The sequence below is a fragment of the Lepisma saccharinum genome, chromosome 16, assembly GCF_977018435.1.
Source record: "Lepisma saccharinum chromosome 16, izLepSacc3.1, whole genome shotgun sequence".
Taxonomy (NCBI): Eukaryota; Metazoa; Arthropoda; class Insecta; order Zygentoma; family Lepismatidae; genus Lepisma; species Lepisma saccharinum.
The window spans coordinates 31,696,652-31,712,285 of record NC_139244.1 but is presented as its reverse complement, the minus strand read 5'-3'; the positions used below and the strand labels follow the sequence as shown (position 1 = coordinate 31,712,285).

Below are 15,634 nucleotides of genomic sequence, written 5' to 3'. Positions count from 1 at the left end.
GCTTTGTCCGAATATGCTAGTATCAGTATCAATTTCAGGCCATTATTAGTAAAATATGTGCAATTCCACGACGAAAATTTGACCTTTATTTTTATTTTTGCTTCCAACAATTGCGTAAATCGTCAATGTAGTTTACATATATCGTCGCATGAAGTTTTCATTTTGTAGGTGTTTATCCATCGATTTGATTTTTTATTTGTTATTTAGCGTCGTTTCTCTTACACTTCTTGCTATTCGCTACAATGCGGATGAGTGATGATGTGAAGAAATTTATAAAGGGACACACACAAAGAACACCCATGTCCAAGCTGGGATCCGAACCCGGGAATTTATTTGTTAATGCAGTAGTTTCGGAGATGTAAGAAGTTGTTACCGTAGGACAACGCGTACCATTTTTCCGCTGCCTATATTCCTGAAAAATTGTTTGTGTTCGGAAGAACCCTCGATGCCCCTATGACTCAAAGTTCACAGTGGAAATTTAACCTTCCATTGAATTGTGAGTTTGAAACATTCAGTGATAATATGGAGTCATTTTTCTCAGTCGTAATAAAATATCGGTGCGTTTATTCTCCGCACTAATTGCACATTGTGTACTACAGTCTGTTGGCTACACTTCCGATTTTTTTTTCGAGTAAATGTATCTCGTACTTTCTGAGGCGAGAAACTAGCTGAATTTTAGAATAAAGTAACAGTAACTGATATTTTTAAATGGAGTAGCTGTAATTGTATCTCAATTGCTATAAACAAGCAACTGTTTATAGTGCGCGTGCGCTCTGGGGCCGGCTGAGAAGAAAAGAAGAGATATAAGGGAAGAGATAGAGAAGGAGTCAGCCGAAGAAATATAAGAAACGATAGACAGAGAAGCAGTCAGGGGAAGAAATATAAGAAACGATAGACACAGAAGGAGTCAGCGGAAGAAATATAAGAAGCGGTAGACAGGGAAGGAGTCAGCGGAAGAAATATAAGAAACGGTAGACAGAGAAGGAGTCAGCGGAAGAAAGATAAGAAACGGTAGATATTAAGAAGTTCTCAAGCTATTCAGAAGTTGAGGATCTACACACTTATATTTAAATAATACTTTGGAATTAATAATTTAATTAATGAAAGATTCAAATTATTATATTTATGGTAATTAATCTTCTAAGACTTTTTTTCGGTATGCCTACTTTGATTTTCCATTTGAAATGGAATGAAATTAATATATTAGTAATAAAGTTTACTGAAGAAAACAAATTATACGAAGCTGTAAACGGAATACTAAAAATAGCATAAAACATGAAAGCAAGGAAAAAATCATGTAGAAAATTTGGAAATATTTGTTGTTTAAAGTCCACTTTTTGCACAGAGAGGCTAATAGGGACTCGACTTAAAGTGGGATCCGAATCAATGTGCTATGTGCTCCATCGGGTATCATAGCTGGGAATCCTTCATATCACGAGAGAAATGGGTTGGACTAAAACTTGTATAGAATTCATGGCAACTATTTTCTTTTCTTTTCTTGCCAAACAGGTGGCAACACTGCGATGGCAGAATACATGTTTAAAAGTCCAGTTGCTGAACTCGGTGGCGCAATGGTTAGCGAATCCTAGATAAAGCAGATACGTTTGTTCGTTGTGGTAGAAATACAGTGGGAAAAGATAAATCATTGAAGACACAGATAAAGATACAAAGATTTTTTTTTGTGTATAAATTCGATATTGTACTTGAGTGCTATGCGGGAGACCCGTGTTCGATTCCTGTTCTGGGTGGGAATTATCAGATGGGAATTTTTTCGGTAATGTCCTTGCATAAAGTGGGGACTCAGGCTCAAGAATTGGGTCCCTGCGAGCTAGATGGAGACAAAAGCGGCCGGAGAGTGGTGCTGACCACGTCGCTTCCAATATGACTTAGAATTGCCACTTAATAAGACGATGTAATGCAGTAGCTTGCTTTGCTTTTCAATGAATGATTTACTCTTTCAAGTGTAACACTGATGGCTGTTTGTATAGGCTGTTGCAAATTGGTATCGCTTCCGCCTTTTCAACAGAGTAAACATTCCTATCTTCACAGCGTTGTTGATCGTTCATCCAAAATCTAGATTCAAGGTCAGTCGCTTCCACTTCGGAACCTAAACGTTGGAAAAAGTATGAAGCGTCCGTTGTGACATGACTGCGTGATAGCGGTCTGTTGTCATTTGGCGAAAAAAAAGCGCGCAGAACCGGCCGTGAAGCTGGGAGCCATTCCTCATGATCGAAGGTCCATTTCGAAGGGGAAATGTCAAAGGGTATCTGTCAGACGGGGCCATTCATCACAGGCCCCGACTAGATAGAAGCTTCCTCTAAAATTATGTCTGCAGAGCGTGTTTGGAGAGATATGCGTGGTGTGTCATCTTTGCACGTGCAGTCTGAACGGCGCAGAAAATGTTTGTAGTGAAGCGCGAAAGAGTGAAAACAACATCAAAAGGCAAGATATTTTAAGTCTAATTTCATTTTAATTGGCAAAACATTCCTAAAACTTTTTCCGGTTCATTTTTTTCCGCACTATTTCCTCTTCGCTGGACTTCCTTCCACCTGGGCCACCACTGCTTCTTTCTCTCTCTCTCTCTCTCTCTCATATACAGTAAAACTTTTCCTAACGGACACCTTTAAATTACGGACATTTTTAAATTCCCCGGCAGAAATATATGGGGTTTAATGGCAATATTACTGCTCAATAACGGACATTCTTAATAACGGACGCGGACACTGAAAACTACCTCCCCAACGCAGATAAAACTTCTTAATAACGGACAGCCTGAAAGAAAACGGTCGTAATTCCTGGAATTCGACACAACAATGACCAGTATTTCGAACTAGCGCGCATTGTTTCATGTTACACCGAACGTATTTCTTTTTAAAAGTGCAGACAGTAGACAGTATTCTTTGTGATTATCTTGAGAAGTGTGTCATTTTGACACTACGTGTACTGTATTTTCTTCTTCGAAATTGGTAATGTATGTAAATTACTTTAGTAAATTTAAATTCACCGTATGTAGTACAGTATTTTGTTCCTTGAATGTAGAAAAAAACATTATGTTCGTAATGTACGTACTGTAATATGCTTATCCTATTGTGTAAGGTCCTACACTTTTTTTCTGAATAGCGGACATTTATTTTTCCCAAAGCCTGTCCGTTATTGAGAAGTTTATTGTATATATGTATATATCATGTGAAAGTGACCCTGAACCTCAAATTTTACAATTAAATGCAATGCTGTAACTTTATCCTATCTTGTGAGCGAACAATTCAGGCGTTGCGGATGCGAAGGGCGAACTCAACAAACGTACATTGTAAAGGAAATGCGTTTCAAGTTATCAGGCACAGTGCAAACTCCACAAAACCTTGGCAACAGTAGATCGGAATGTTTCATGCGTGATTTTCAAAGTTTTTTGTGAAGTTCGCACTGTGCCTGACAACTTGAAACGCATTTCCCTCACAATGTACGTTTGTTGAGTTCGCCCTTCGTATCCGCAACACCTCAATTTAAAATTTCCATTTGCATAAAAATTCAAGTAGCTATTATACATAATTAAGTTAGAAAGTAGAGGGTATATTACATATTATTCGTTAATTTTAACATTTTGACTTACTTGTGCCACCAAAAAACAATTAATGTTCAACAGAAAAAAAGTGTAGTCTCCAAATGTCTATGCATAAAAATAACAGTTGTAAGAAATCCAGTCACATTCGGAATCAACTGCTGATCTCCCGAGGCAAAAGTTGTACACGCTTCAGTTTAGAATATTTCTGAATGATTTCACCATGAACTGAAAGATTTCCTAGCAAGCACATCCTGTGTAAGGAGTGTTAGTGGTCATGCAGCATATTCTCTAGTGCGCATGAATATTTGAGACATGTTTAGAATTATGCGACGTAGAAATTACATACAAAGACATCTTGAAACACAGAGGCATATTATAATTAAGAGTCTGGTACAAGAAGTAAATATTTACCAGTATTTATTATGTTCATTTTTCTACGTAAGCTATCAAGGGTCGATCTATTTCGACGGTAAATACAGCCGCTATTTTAAGGATAAATGGAATATTTGAAATGGTACAAACAAGACCCTTACAACTCTTTCATTGCAGTTGATTGGGCCTTTCCCATAATATTTGCTGTGAATAAGTTTCGTCATGATTGCTATTACACCATTTATTTTACGAATGCATCAATGGAGGCACAAGTGGTTCGGATCCCACTTTAAACTGTAGGTCCAGTCCCGATTAGCCTTAAAGTGGACTTAAAACACTAAATCTAACCAACTAACGAATGCATCCAAATTCAAGAAATGGGCAATGAATAGCACAATACATTTCCTTTGCCACTATTATTGCCATTTATACACTATACTTTTATTACAATCTCCAACATCAAGTACGCGTCGTCGCCTTGTAATCAAGGGGTCCCGGGTTCGATACCCGGTGGACGCACATGGCACACACTCTAAAATGTAGGTCCAGTCCCGATTAGCCTTTCTGTGCATAAAGTGCATTTAAAACAACAATTGAACACCAAATACTTTTAGTTTTTTTCTCACTCTTGTATTTGGGAGGTGTTTCAGTACTTTTAACTCTTTTCCGGCATTATGCAAGGCAGCATCATGGAATGTCGATACAGCATGCACAATAATGGATATATTTACTCGAACGTTTGCTGCTTTTCTTATAGGGCAAAGCAAAGTTCCTCTATCGTGAATCAATATACTTTAACTGCGATAATATTGTAGTCAATAAGTCAAAGTTGGTTTAAGTCTACTTTAGGTTATGGAAGCCTAATCGGGACTGGACTAAAGTGGGATTCGAAGAATTATGCAAAGTGGCTCCACCGGGGATCGAATCAGCGACCCCATGATTGCAAGCCGAAATTTATACATCCGTGCTTATCTCTAACTTGCACCGTGCTATTCTTTCCACAGCCTTGACGTTGTTCAAATGTAGTTTCAAGAAGAGTAACATTTTGACAGCCCTATCTTTCACTTGTATCGCGTCATGTGACGAATGCATATACATTCGCTTCTGTACGTATTAACAGCAACACGCACATGTGCTTTAGTGATTTCAAAGGCATGACTGCACCATCTGTATTTTATATACAACACTCGTACTCAGTTCCTAGTTATGACACAATTTTATTTCAATTCTGTAAAGCTGATTGTTTCAACACACCAATATTTTTAAAGTTTGACACTCATTGTAAGTTATTCTCTTGTTCGAATACGATTTATTACATAAAGTACGTACTTTAAATGCAATAATATTGTAGTCAAAAAGTCAATATTTGTCATAGTTTTAAAAGCCCTCCCCTCCCCAACCGCCCCCTGCCCTAGCAAAAGAGAAACTTGGTAAATAAATGCAATTTTACCCCTGATACACATTTTTGTCAAATCTATAATTTCCTTGGGCAATTTTGAGAATCAGAGACTACGCCCATCTCCACCAAAAAAGGTTGATATCTGTGAAACACTACCATACCAAACGATTCTTTTGTACGAGAAATCTGTTTTTCGTGATGATAAACTACAACCTTTACAGATAGAGATTACAACCGCTCCGAGGTCACTGGAACCCAAGATTCAGTGTCTCAGCAGTGTCTCAACAAATGTACGTAGTCTACATTTTGTTTCAAGACATCTTTATACACGGTCAGGGTCACTACTAAATTGTTATGATACAATTAACTCCATATAGGTTTGATACAACCCAGAAATGTTCCTGACTGTACATATATGCTGAGAAGGACAGATCATGCATTAATATGTGCTCCTGGCGGGAAGCCTATGATTACAAGGAGACATCTTTAGCTACAACGTTTCCGAAATCTTGGCTGGAAGAAGGGCGTACAATTTATTTACATTTATAATATTTTTCTTCGCACGGTTGATCGTACACTAGCCAAGAAAAGGATAGGTCTACTCGATAATATAGTGCTAGTGTCGCCTTGTAATCAAGTGATCCCGGGTTTGATGTTCGGTGGAGACACATTGAACAGTGCTTGGAATCCCACTTCCAACTGTTGTAGTAACGTCGTCGCCTTGTAATCACGGGGTCCTGTGTTGGATACCCGTTGGAGTCTCATAGTGGTTCAGCTCTCACTTTAAACTGTAGGACCAGTCACGATTATGGCTCGACTGGAACTTTGGCCGTAAGGGCAATTTTTTTTCAAATTTTCCTTTCCATTCAAAATACCTCTTTGATATTCCAAAATATGAAAAATTACATATGCTTGGAATTCCTCCTCGAGTATTGACGTAAATTTTCGTGTAGTTTGCTTTCACTGTTCTATAGATATTCTCAAAAGTTTTGCGATTCCGTAAGTCTATTAAACTATTGATAATATCTAGATAATAGTGAAAGGAAACCATGAAAATTCACGTCAATGCTCTAGAAGGAATTTTAAGCGTATGTAAGTTTTCATATTTTGAAATATCAAAGAGGTTTTTCGAATGGAGAGGAAATTTGAAAAAAATTCGCCCTTACGGCTGCCGAAGGTCCAATCGAGCCTTAAATTACCTGAGTTGACTTCTAAACTTTTTAGATCTTTTTGATCTAGAAACACCCACCGACCCGGACCGGAATTCATACTGGGAAACTTACGAGATGATACAATGATACGTAAAATAAAGAGAAGGGTGTATCTTGTTCCTTGAAGTTTGTGTCAGGATTTTCTTAAGGGAGTTACGTGGGGGTTACGACACAATTTCATTTCCACTATATAGCTGATTGTTTCAACACACCATTCTTTCTTTAAAGTTTCAGGCTGATTGAAAGTTATTCTCTTGTTCGAATACACTTTGTTACATTAAGTAATTGTCATAGTTTCAAATGCCCCTCCCTTCCTGTACTTTCTTAGCAGTTAGTCCTGATTCTGCTATCTTTTCCTGCCTTTTTAGCACTGCTGGGCCAAAGGATGGGTCATGACCCTCACCAACCCCCTCAAGGGCACGCCACTGTACACATACGAAAAAGAAAATAACATTTAAGTGATGGTTCTGCCCACTTACCTTGCCCATACGCGGCGCTTCCGTTCCACAAGCACGTGTCTACTCACTCAAATTCACCGGGAGACGTCAAGCAACGTTCTGACCCGCATTTCGGTCCAGCGCGGGTCTCGCTTCGGCCACGGTGACAGCGCAACTCCATCCTCCGTGACGCGATCTGCGCCGCGTCTCTCCACATGGCCGTCTGTGCGTCCCCACCCCCGCGGGGCTCCTGACCAAAACCTTGAATCAATGACCCACCTTCACGCGGGTGGCCTTCCCCGCTTCCCAAAACACATTATCTCAACCCTTTTTTCATTTGACGCTCTCCCCCTCCTCACCGGAGGCTGCTACGTTTGGGGTGGAAGATAAACAGGGGTGAAACAGATAAAGCGCGGGACAAGAATAACAGAATGAAACAGAAGATGAAGAATAAGGAAGGAGTAATCTTGAAAGTAACTCCGGAATAAATACGAGAAGTAGCTAATTGTGTATAGATAGTGCGGAGTTCTCGTAATCGGATCATTTTTGAATGAAACACATATAAAATCGACAGTAGTAATTTTTTTCGACACGAACTGAACAGCATCCACAAGTACATCATTGCTACATATGTTCCTGAAACGCTGTTTTCTACATTTGCATATTAATAAAGTTACATATTGAAAACTAAAGGAACTACAATTTTTTTTTAAAAAAATGTCCTGCAAACAGGATCACGTGTCCTTGGAAGCGGATCATAGGGTAGTAGCTGAAATATAACTGCAGTGACAAACATATTTGGCCAAAATTTCACTAACATCTTTCACTACACAAAACACTTTTCCCTGCACAACACACTTCCCACAAATGGCTGTAATTTTACCTTGTGCTCTAACACATTGTTCATGGACCGACGCTGAGCACCTCATACAAGAAATCCAATCGCCTATAAAACTGTAATTTAAATCTGAGTACAACCGCTCACAAAATCCACACTTGTCGTTACCTTGACTTTCCTCTAACGATTCGTCATCAGAACTGGTGGAGCTATCAGTTGAAGAAATGCTTCTCTCTTTTTCTATAATGTGATGTTCTGTCGCCTCTTAGATTTTAGCAGAACTTCTAGACTTTTAGATGCTGCTGCAACGTCTCGTAATTCTCTCACATTATTGGTCGTCTTTCTTCTCTTGTTGTTTTTCTTTTGTGCTGGTGTTGGTGCTTTTTTGGTGAGGGTACAATGTTTATATGTATATATGTGTGTGGGGGGAGGGGCTGGGTGTGTTATATATCTGTGTTTTCTGATTTCTGTTTTCTTACATCTAATCATACATTCTGTTTACATATTGTGCTATTTTGTGGTGATCTGATTTGCACTACTTTTTATGATCCGATTAAAAGGATTAGTATACGAACTGCAAAGTACCGCCAACACGAGCAACAGCAACAATGACCATGAAAACGTCAATGACATCGTATTTGCGTAGTATTCCTCCTATTTATAACACACAAACATCAACACCTATTACAACAATGCTTACCTTATGAGCTTAACCAAGTACTGAAGAAATATTTCACAGCAGTGAACACACACAATGGCTCACATCAACGGTATGTTCCGAATCGCTTTGTAACAATGAGTACAGAGTGAACACTGCACCCGTCCGCTATGGTCTGCACGAGGCATGGGGTCACTCAGTGAGAATATTAAAATATCACCACGCCATATGTTCAGCGCTGGAGATAGTAAACCTTAGGGCGATTCGGTTTGCAGGCCGATCCGATTTTGAGGACTCCACTCTTCGTAAATTTCTCATTACTTCAAGAATTTCGAAAGTGCAATGATCCAAACAGATTAAGGATAAATGTTATTCAACACATAGGAGCGTACTGCTCGAGAGATTTCAGTTTAGTTTTTGCTCTAAGTCCACTTTACAGGACTGAACCTACAGTTGAAAGTGGAATCTGAATGAGGGGCGTAGCGAGACTCGTGGGGGTGCCTGGTGCCTCGTTGTTACTGCTATTAGTGGCTAGATCTACGAATACAAGAAATGCTTAAGATTTAGTATGTAGAGTAAAAGTAAAGTGCTCCCCTGTGCCTTGCACCAGGCCATTATGACGTAGAAGGGATGCGGAGTTAGGGCCCCGCACTTTCTTGATCACGGCCGAAGGTGGGGGTGATGCGATCAGCACCACGCCCCTGGCCGCCATTACCCCCAGAGTTTTCTCGAGGTGTCCACTTTATGCGACTCTGCGTGGGCGCCGGAACCGCTTGAACAGGTGAAAAAATTCAGGTTCCCCAACCGGGGATCGATACCGGGTCTTTCGCATGGTAGTCGGGCGTCCTAACGACTCAGACATCCGTGCCTCCTCGTTAATACTATTTGTGGCTAGATATACAAATGCAAAAAATGCTTACGTTTTAGGACATAGGGTGGTTAATAAATAGTATAATTACCTCATTATGATTAGCGATATGTTTATTTGTCTTTACAAGTCAGCTGCTCGTGTACGTACACCTATTTACCGCGTTGCAGCCCTAGAAGAACGGTGTTAAACCCAGCATAATTTTACCACGCTAGCATAATGGGAAATCTTTGCATAATTATTGCACGTGCATTTATACAAAACTTTCATACGTCACTATAATCTACCTGCAGTGGCCAATCTAACAAAAAATAGGCCAGGAAAACTTATTACAGTCTCCCGATCCTTTCCTGGCCCCAGCCCAGTTACGCCCCTGATGCGAAATACTATGTACCTCCACCTAGTATCGAATCCGAGACCTTTGTATTACACATGCACGACAGAGCAAGCGGGCAATTTATACCCCCTGGTTAGGTCAGGGTAGGTTTGATTTGATTGATTGATTTAGTTTATTTTACTTCGCTACTTTGCCACTTCTGGCTACTCACGAACATGAGGATGAGTGATATGATGAAATTGATGAAGGGATACTCACAAAGAACAGCCATGGAGAGGCCGTGATTCGAACCTTCGACCTCTGGCGTAGTAGCTCGCTCTGCTAACCCCTCCGCCACGGAAGCCAGCAGGTAAAGGTAGGTTAAGTTAGGTTAATCTGTCGTATAAGTTTAAGCTAATCATTCATAAGCGTTTGGAACTAGGTAGTTAGTTATAAGTAACACTTTCTTATTGAGAAATTCTAACTGTAACTAGTAACTATTAAGAGTAACTAACTTTAACTGTAACTACTTTTGTACTAGAAGTAACATTATCAACAGTTACTTAAATTGTTAAGCTGAAAAATTGTAACGTCGTCTCTGTTTCCAACTATGTGTATTCTATGGATGGTAAGGTGAAAGGATTTCTGTGGAATCTCTTAAGGCAAGGAAGCCGGGCATCGTTACATACCAACAATCCACTCATGATCGTTCGTACAAATTACCTTCAGGTTCATCTTAATATTATCTTCATTATGATCTTCCCACTGGTCTCTTGCCACTAGGTTTACCAAACAAGTTTTATGTAGCCTGCCTCAGCCTCATGCGTGCTACCAACCGAAGTATTTTCATTTAATTGTTCTAATAATATCAGAGGTTGAATAGCGATTATACCTAGGTATACCATACAAGACTACAGGCATTATTCCAGTCTTGTATATATTAACTTTCATTTTTTTTCGAGAGTATGTGTAAGTTTATGTAATACATTAGACACGTTGTAAAATTAATTGACGCTTTCGATATATTTTTCAGTATGAACATGTGAACATTTTGAATGAGACTGTTCAATTTTCCACACCATATGAAAAAAAGTACTTTAATTTAAAAAGAGTATTTTTGAATTGATTGATTGAATTGTTGTATGCACAAAAAGGCTAAACGGTACTGGGCCTACAGTTGAAAGTGGGATGGGAACCACTGTGCCTCCGGGTATCGAACCCGGGACCCCATGATTACAAGGCGACAACGAAAAATAGTATTTTTTGCCGATGATAATATATGTAGTGGCTCGTTTGAGCGAGAGGGTTGATGGAAATTTAAAATCGCCACTTACTTCAGATTATCCTTTTAAATAAAGGAAGCCGTGATATTGCCTACCCATGATAACCAGAACCATGATAACTGTCCACACGAATTTATTATGTGTCGCAGCAGGGGCGCCGACTTGTCAAAATTATTGGGGGGAGGGAGGCGGGTGCTCTGATCACTGAAATAAATGAATGAATGACTCACTCCCTCCTTTTTTCAAAAATAAAAATTACGTCTTCGTATAGCAGTTTTTTAGCAGCTATTATATTCCTCATGTACATGAGATGTAACATGAAGAACGTGTGTCTGCTCATTTGTTTTTTAAATAACAATTAACATTTTTATTTAAAAGTAGGCTATGTATTTACATTAAGACGCCAACATAACAGTTTTATGCCGGCCTCGGTAGCCGAGCGTGTTGGGTGGTCAGCTCAACTCGCTTTGATCCGGAGGTCTCGGGTTCGAGTCCCGGCGAGGGTATGGGTGTGTTTTAATGTCCGCAAAATACTTGTAAAGAAAGGACATGTGACGTGTGCAAAGAACCTTAGTGTAGACGTATCCATAAAAATAGCGAATATTTACAATATTTAACAGTTTTATTTAATTATTTACATAAATGCTAACACAAATTCTAGGCAAATAGTTTTACTTTTTTGTTCTTCAGACAATATTATACTTTTGAAATTCAATTTTGCAATAATAAATAAACACATAGCACGCCGTGCTTTAGCAATAATGCCTTTGATCATAGCCGTTCGCGCTTTCGCAATACAGACGTTTCATAAGCTTTCCTTGCGTACTTTACTGCGAGCCAGTGTTAAATAAACTCAAAGACTTTAGAATTATTTTCCCTTTATTCTTTGGACTAGAGGAAGAGATTTCGAGGATAACTAAATATCGTACATATCAATATTGCCTGAAAGCCGTGTTTACGACCTCAAATTGTTCAGAATTCACTAAACTACATACTGGTATAATTGTCATATCACCTCGTTCTTTTGAAACTCTTTTTAGTAAAAATGTTAACAATACTCATAATTATATACTTAGTATATAGTAATAAGTCATTCGTTTTGCTGTCTCCATTCATAGCCCCCCCCCAAAAAAAAGTTGATGGTCTAGAACGTTTCAAATATGTATTTAAAGTTAAGATCATGTTGCACAATTTTACAAGGGAAGAAAAATAATACATTAGATCCTCTTAAGCAATATTATTTGAGGGGCTCTGCCCCCACATCATTAACATTGTAGGGCTCAAGCCCCCCCCCCCCCAAGCCCCATGGAGTCGGCGTCTATGTGTCGCAGTACACATCGGACGTGACTGGAAGTGTATTGGTTAGGTTTTACTTACTGTAACGATAATTATACTTGAAATATTGTGAAAGAAATTTCACAGGTGCGTGCGTACAGGCGCGTAGAAAGTTAATCACACAAGCATTTCCGCAGACTAGCTAGTAGATAACATTGGCTATTTGCATAATGTTGTAATCTGGTTTCCATGATAAGGGGGTCTAGACGATTCCAGCCAACATTTATTTAAAATTCTAATTAGGTTGATAGTTACTACGGAAACAGCATTACTGTCGTTATGACGAGAAGATTCCCTTTCTGAACTGGCGTAATGCGTGAAGTGAAAATTCAGTTGCCCAACCTCGGAATGGACACTCGCTAAATTATACCACACCAAATCAACAAATTGAATCTATGATCATGTTGCTAATATTACTTTTCCCAAACTCTGCTCTATACTCTGTCCCAGCTAAGTCTGGAACAGGCAAACGAAACAAGTCTCTGCGCAAGTAGTGACGCCAGACGGCTCCACCAATGAACACGTGAGAGGGAACGGGATTGCATGGAGGGGAAGCGACTGTAGTTACCAGCCTTCACAGCAGAGTGTACTGCTTCGCTCTGGCCACTCGATTTCCTTCGTTTCTCTGCCGCTATGCTCAGCCTTGCTCCACAGTTAGCTTGGACTGGGTATAGTGACATATTTAGAACATTTCTAAACAATGTGTTTAAACGCTATTCTAGAAACGTTCACATGAAATGGCGAATTTGCGGAACGTTGCATTGCCAGCAGTACTACTCGTATATCGCTCATACTTTTTCCCAGATTGCTTAACATATTTCCTGCTTATTGACATCCTCATATGTCAATGTATTTATGTGGGTAATTAGTATATATTTGTAATTAAGCTGCACTGTGTAAAAGTTGTGATAAAGAATAGTGTTAAAGAGGGACATTCCATGCCAAATTAACACAAGGGCAGTGGCGGCGATTGGGTTTCAAAACTAGTGGTTGTTTGTAAAATGTCCATTCATCAATTTCATAATTTCATCACTCGTCCCCATATTCGCAAATTAGCCAAGAGGCACAAACCGCCAAGTAAAATAAAACAAATCAATCAATCAATCACAAACTACTATTCACATTAATTTTCACATGATGTGTATATTTCTCTCTACTGTACTCTGATACTCTCGTCAAATTTCTTTTATGATCGACCACCTCTGTTTAACTTCCATCAAAACATATTTATGCTGTTCTCAAATTCCTCCGAATTATTATTATTTCTTTATGCTATTTAATTTTTACGACATATTTATTTAATTTGTTTCTGATACGTGGAATCCTAAAATTTCTACTAGTTCTTACTTTATTATATTTACTTCGACTTTGTGTCTTAACATTTGTTATTGATAAACAGTATGTCGCCGTACAACATAACAAACTTTCTACGCATGGTATTGTGGTACTGGAGTCACTAACTTAATAGCTGACTGTCCAGGATTTACGGTGTTCAACCAAACAATGTTGGAAGTCGACGCAATGACAAGACATGAAAATAATGTCACTATTAGTATAACTTTCTTTCTGTTTATTATTGTCACTATCTATTAATTCTGTAATTTTTGTGTATTATGATGTATTTTTCATTTTTTTTATTTCTCATATTTCTCATATTATTATTTAATATTATCATTATTATTCTTATCATAAAATATCACTATTAGTATTAATGTAACTTTCTTAATGATTATATTATTGTCACTTTTTATTAATTCCAAATATATGTTTTAAATATATTATCTTTTTTCATGTATTTTTTTTTAAATTCTCTTAGTCACTTTCCTATGGACAAGGGTTGGTTTTACGTAAGAGCGGCCAAAGTGTCCGAAACAGGCCTGCTTTAATAAAGATTATAATAATAATAATTATTATTATTATTATTATAAACTGACAAGAAGGTCGTCTGTAGGGCATGAAGTCTATTTTCAAAGACTTCAGGGCTCTTTTTGTAATATTTTTTATTCATGTTGTTGAATATATACATCAAGTTGGACATCTGCCATGCTTGTTCCTTGACGCTTGTCTTCTTCGCGTGAACGACAACACGCATACTTGGCATCACACTTAATGGCCAAAAAGATTACGCCTCTTGCATAAGAGCCGTGTTTGAATAGCGCCATTACACGAAACGGTTGCCATGGTAACATGCGGGAGCACCTGTCACTGGCTTCGTGCCATACAATAAAATTAATTCCTCCTGCATTAGGGAAAATGTCATCTCACGTGGCAGGAAATTTCCGAGACATCCATTTTGGATGGGATATCAGGTGGAGCCCTTCCTCTTTGCTTTCACCCTCATCCCTTGTAATGTCAGTCATCTTTGCAGAATCCTCAGATAACTTCCTTAATAGATGATAGAAACTGTTTTAGGATCTAGAGAAGCTACCACATGATCACGTTCTGGTTTTGTTAATGCAAATATGTTAGGATAATCCAGTGTTAAAGACCACTCCAATGCTGTAGTGGTAACGTCGTCGCCTTATAATCAAGGGGTCCCGGGTTCGATACCCGGTGGAGGCACATTGCACAGTGGTTCGGATCCCACTTTAAACTGTAGGTCCAGTCCCGACTAGCCTACTTGTGCATAAAGTGGAATCCAGTGTTAAAATTATATTGTAAGACAAATTTGAACTTTTCTTCTTGTACGTACGTTTTTAACTGTTGAGTTGGTGTTTTAAGTCCACTTTATGCATAGTAAGGCTAATCGGGACTGGACCCAAAGTGGAATCCGAACCACTATGTGCCTCCATCGAGTATCGAACTCGGGATCCCTTGATTACAAGGCGACGACGCTACCACTGCGCCATCGGGGAGGCCCTCTTTGTACGTACGTATTCTGCTCCTTGATTACACTGGATAATCAATAAAATGATTGAATTAGGTTATTTACTATAACTTTTGACTAATCTTCAGTGTGAAATGAATAGCTATAGGATGAAATGGATGAAGGGACAATCATGAACCCATACGGACAACGAAACACGAGCCCTACAGAGGATTGTACTGGCTGTGAGTCCAGATGCCAAAGCCTTGTTAGCCTGCAAAATACAGTCCAGGGTGTAGTATGTGAAAGGGAGCTTGACATTTGAGTATCTTCAGAAAAGTCACCCCTTACACCTCACCATAACGAACGCATAGGTTTGCATTCTTAATGTAATGTAGAGTTTGGCTTTGCCATTGTAGAAAAGCTGATACGTACCGTGAATGAGTTTGAGTTGGTGTTTTAAGTCCACTTTATGCACAGTAAGGCTAATCGGAACTGGACCTACAGTTTAAAGTGGGATCCGAACCACTTGTGCCTACACCGGGTATCGAA

The 15,634-nt window shown here is 38.9% G+C and overlaps 1 protein-coding gene across 1 annotated transcript in view; it reads right to left on the bottom strand.

Moving 5' to 3' along the window:
- The window catches only part of LOC146000000 (adenosine receptor A2b-like), a 140,003-nt gene extending 132,926 nt beyond the window's left edge, over positions 1-7,077 (bottom strand). Inside the window, exon 1 of the mRNA XM_083137301.1 lies at positions 7,021-7,077. The gene's annotated coding sequence lies outside the window, so the exon portion shown is untranslated. The remainder of the gene's footprint in view (positions 1-7,020) is intronic.
- Between the last annotated feature and the right edge of the window lie 8,557 nt (positions 7,078-15,634).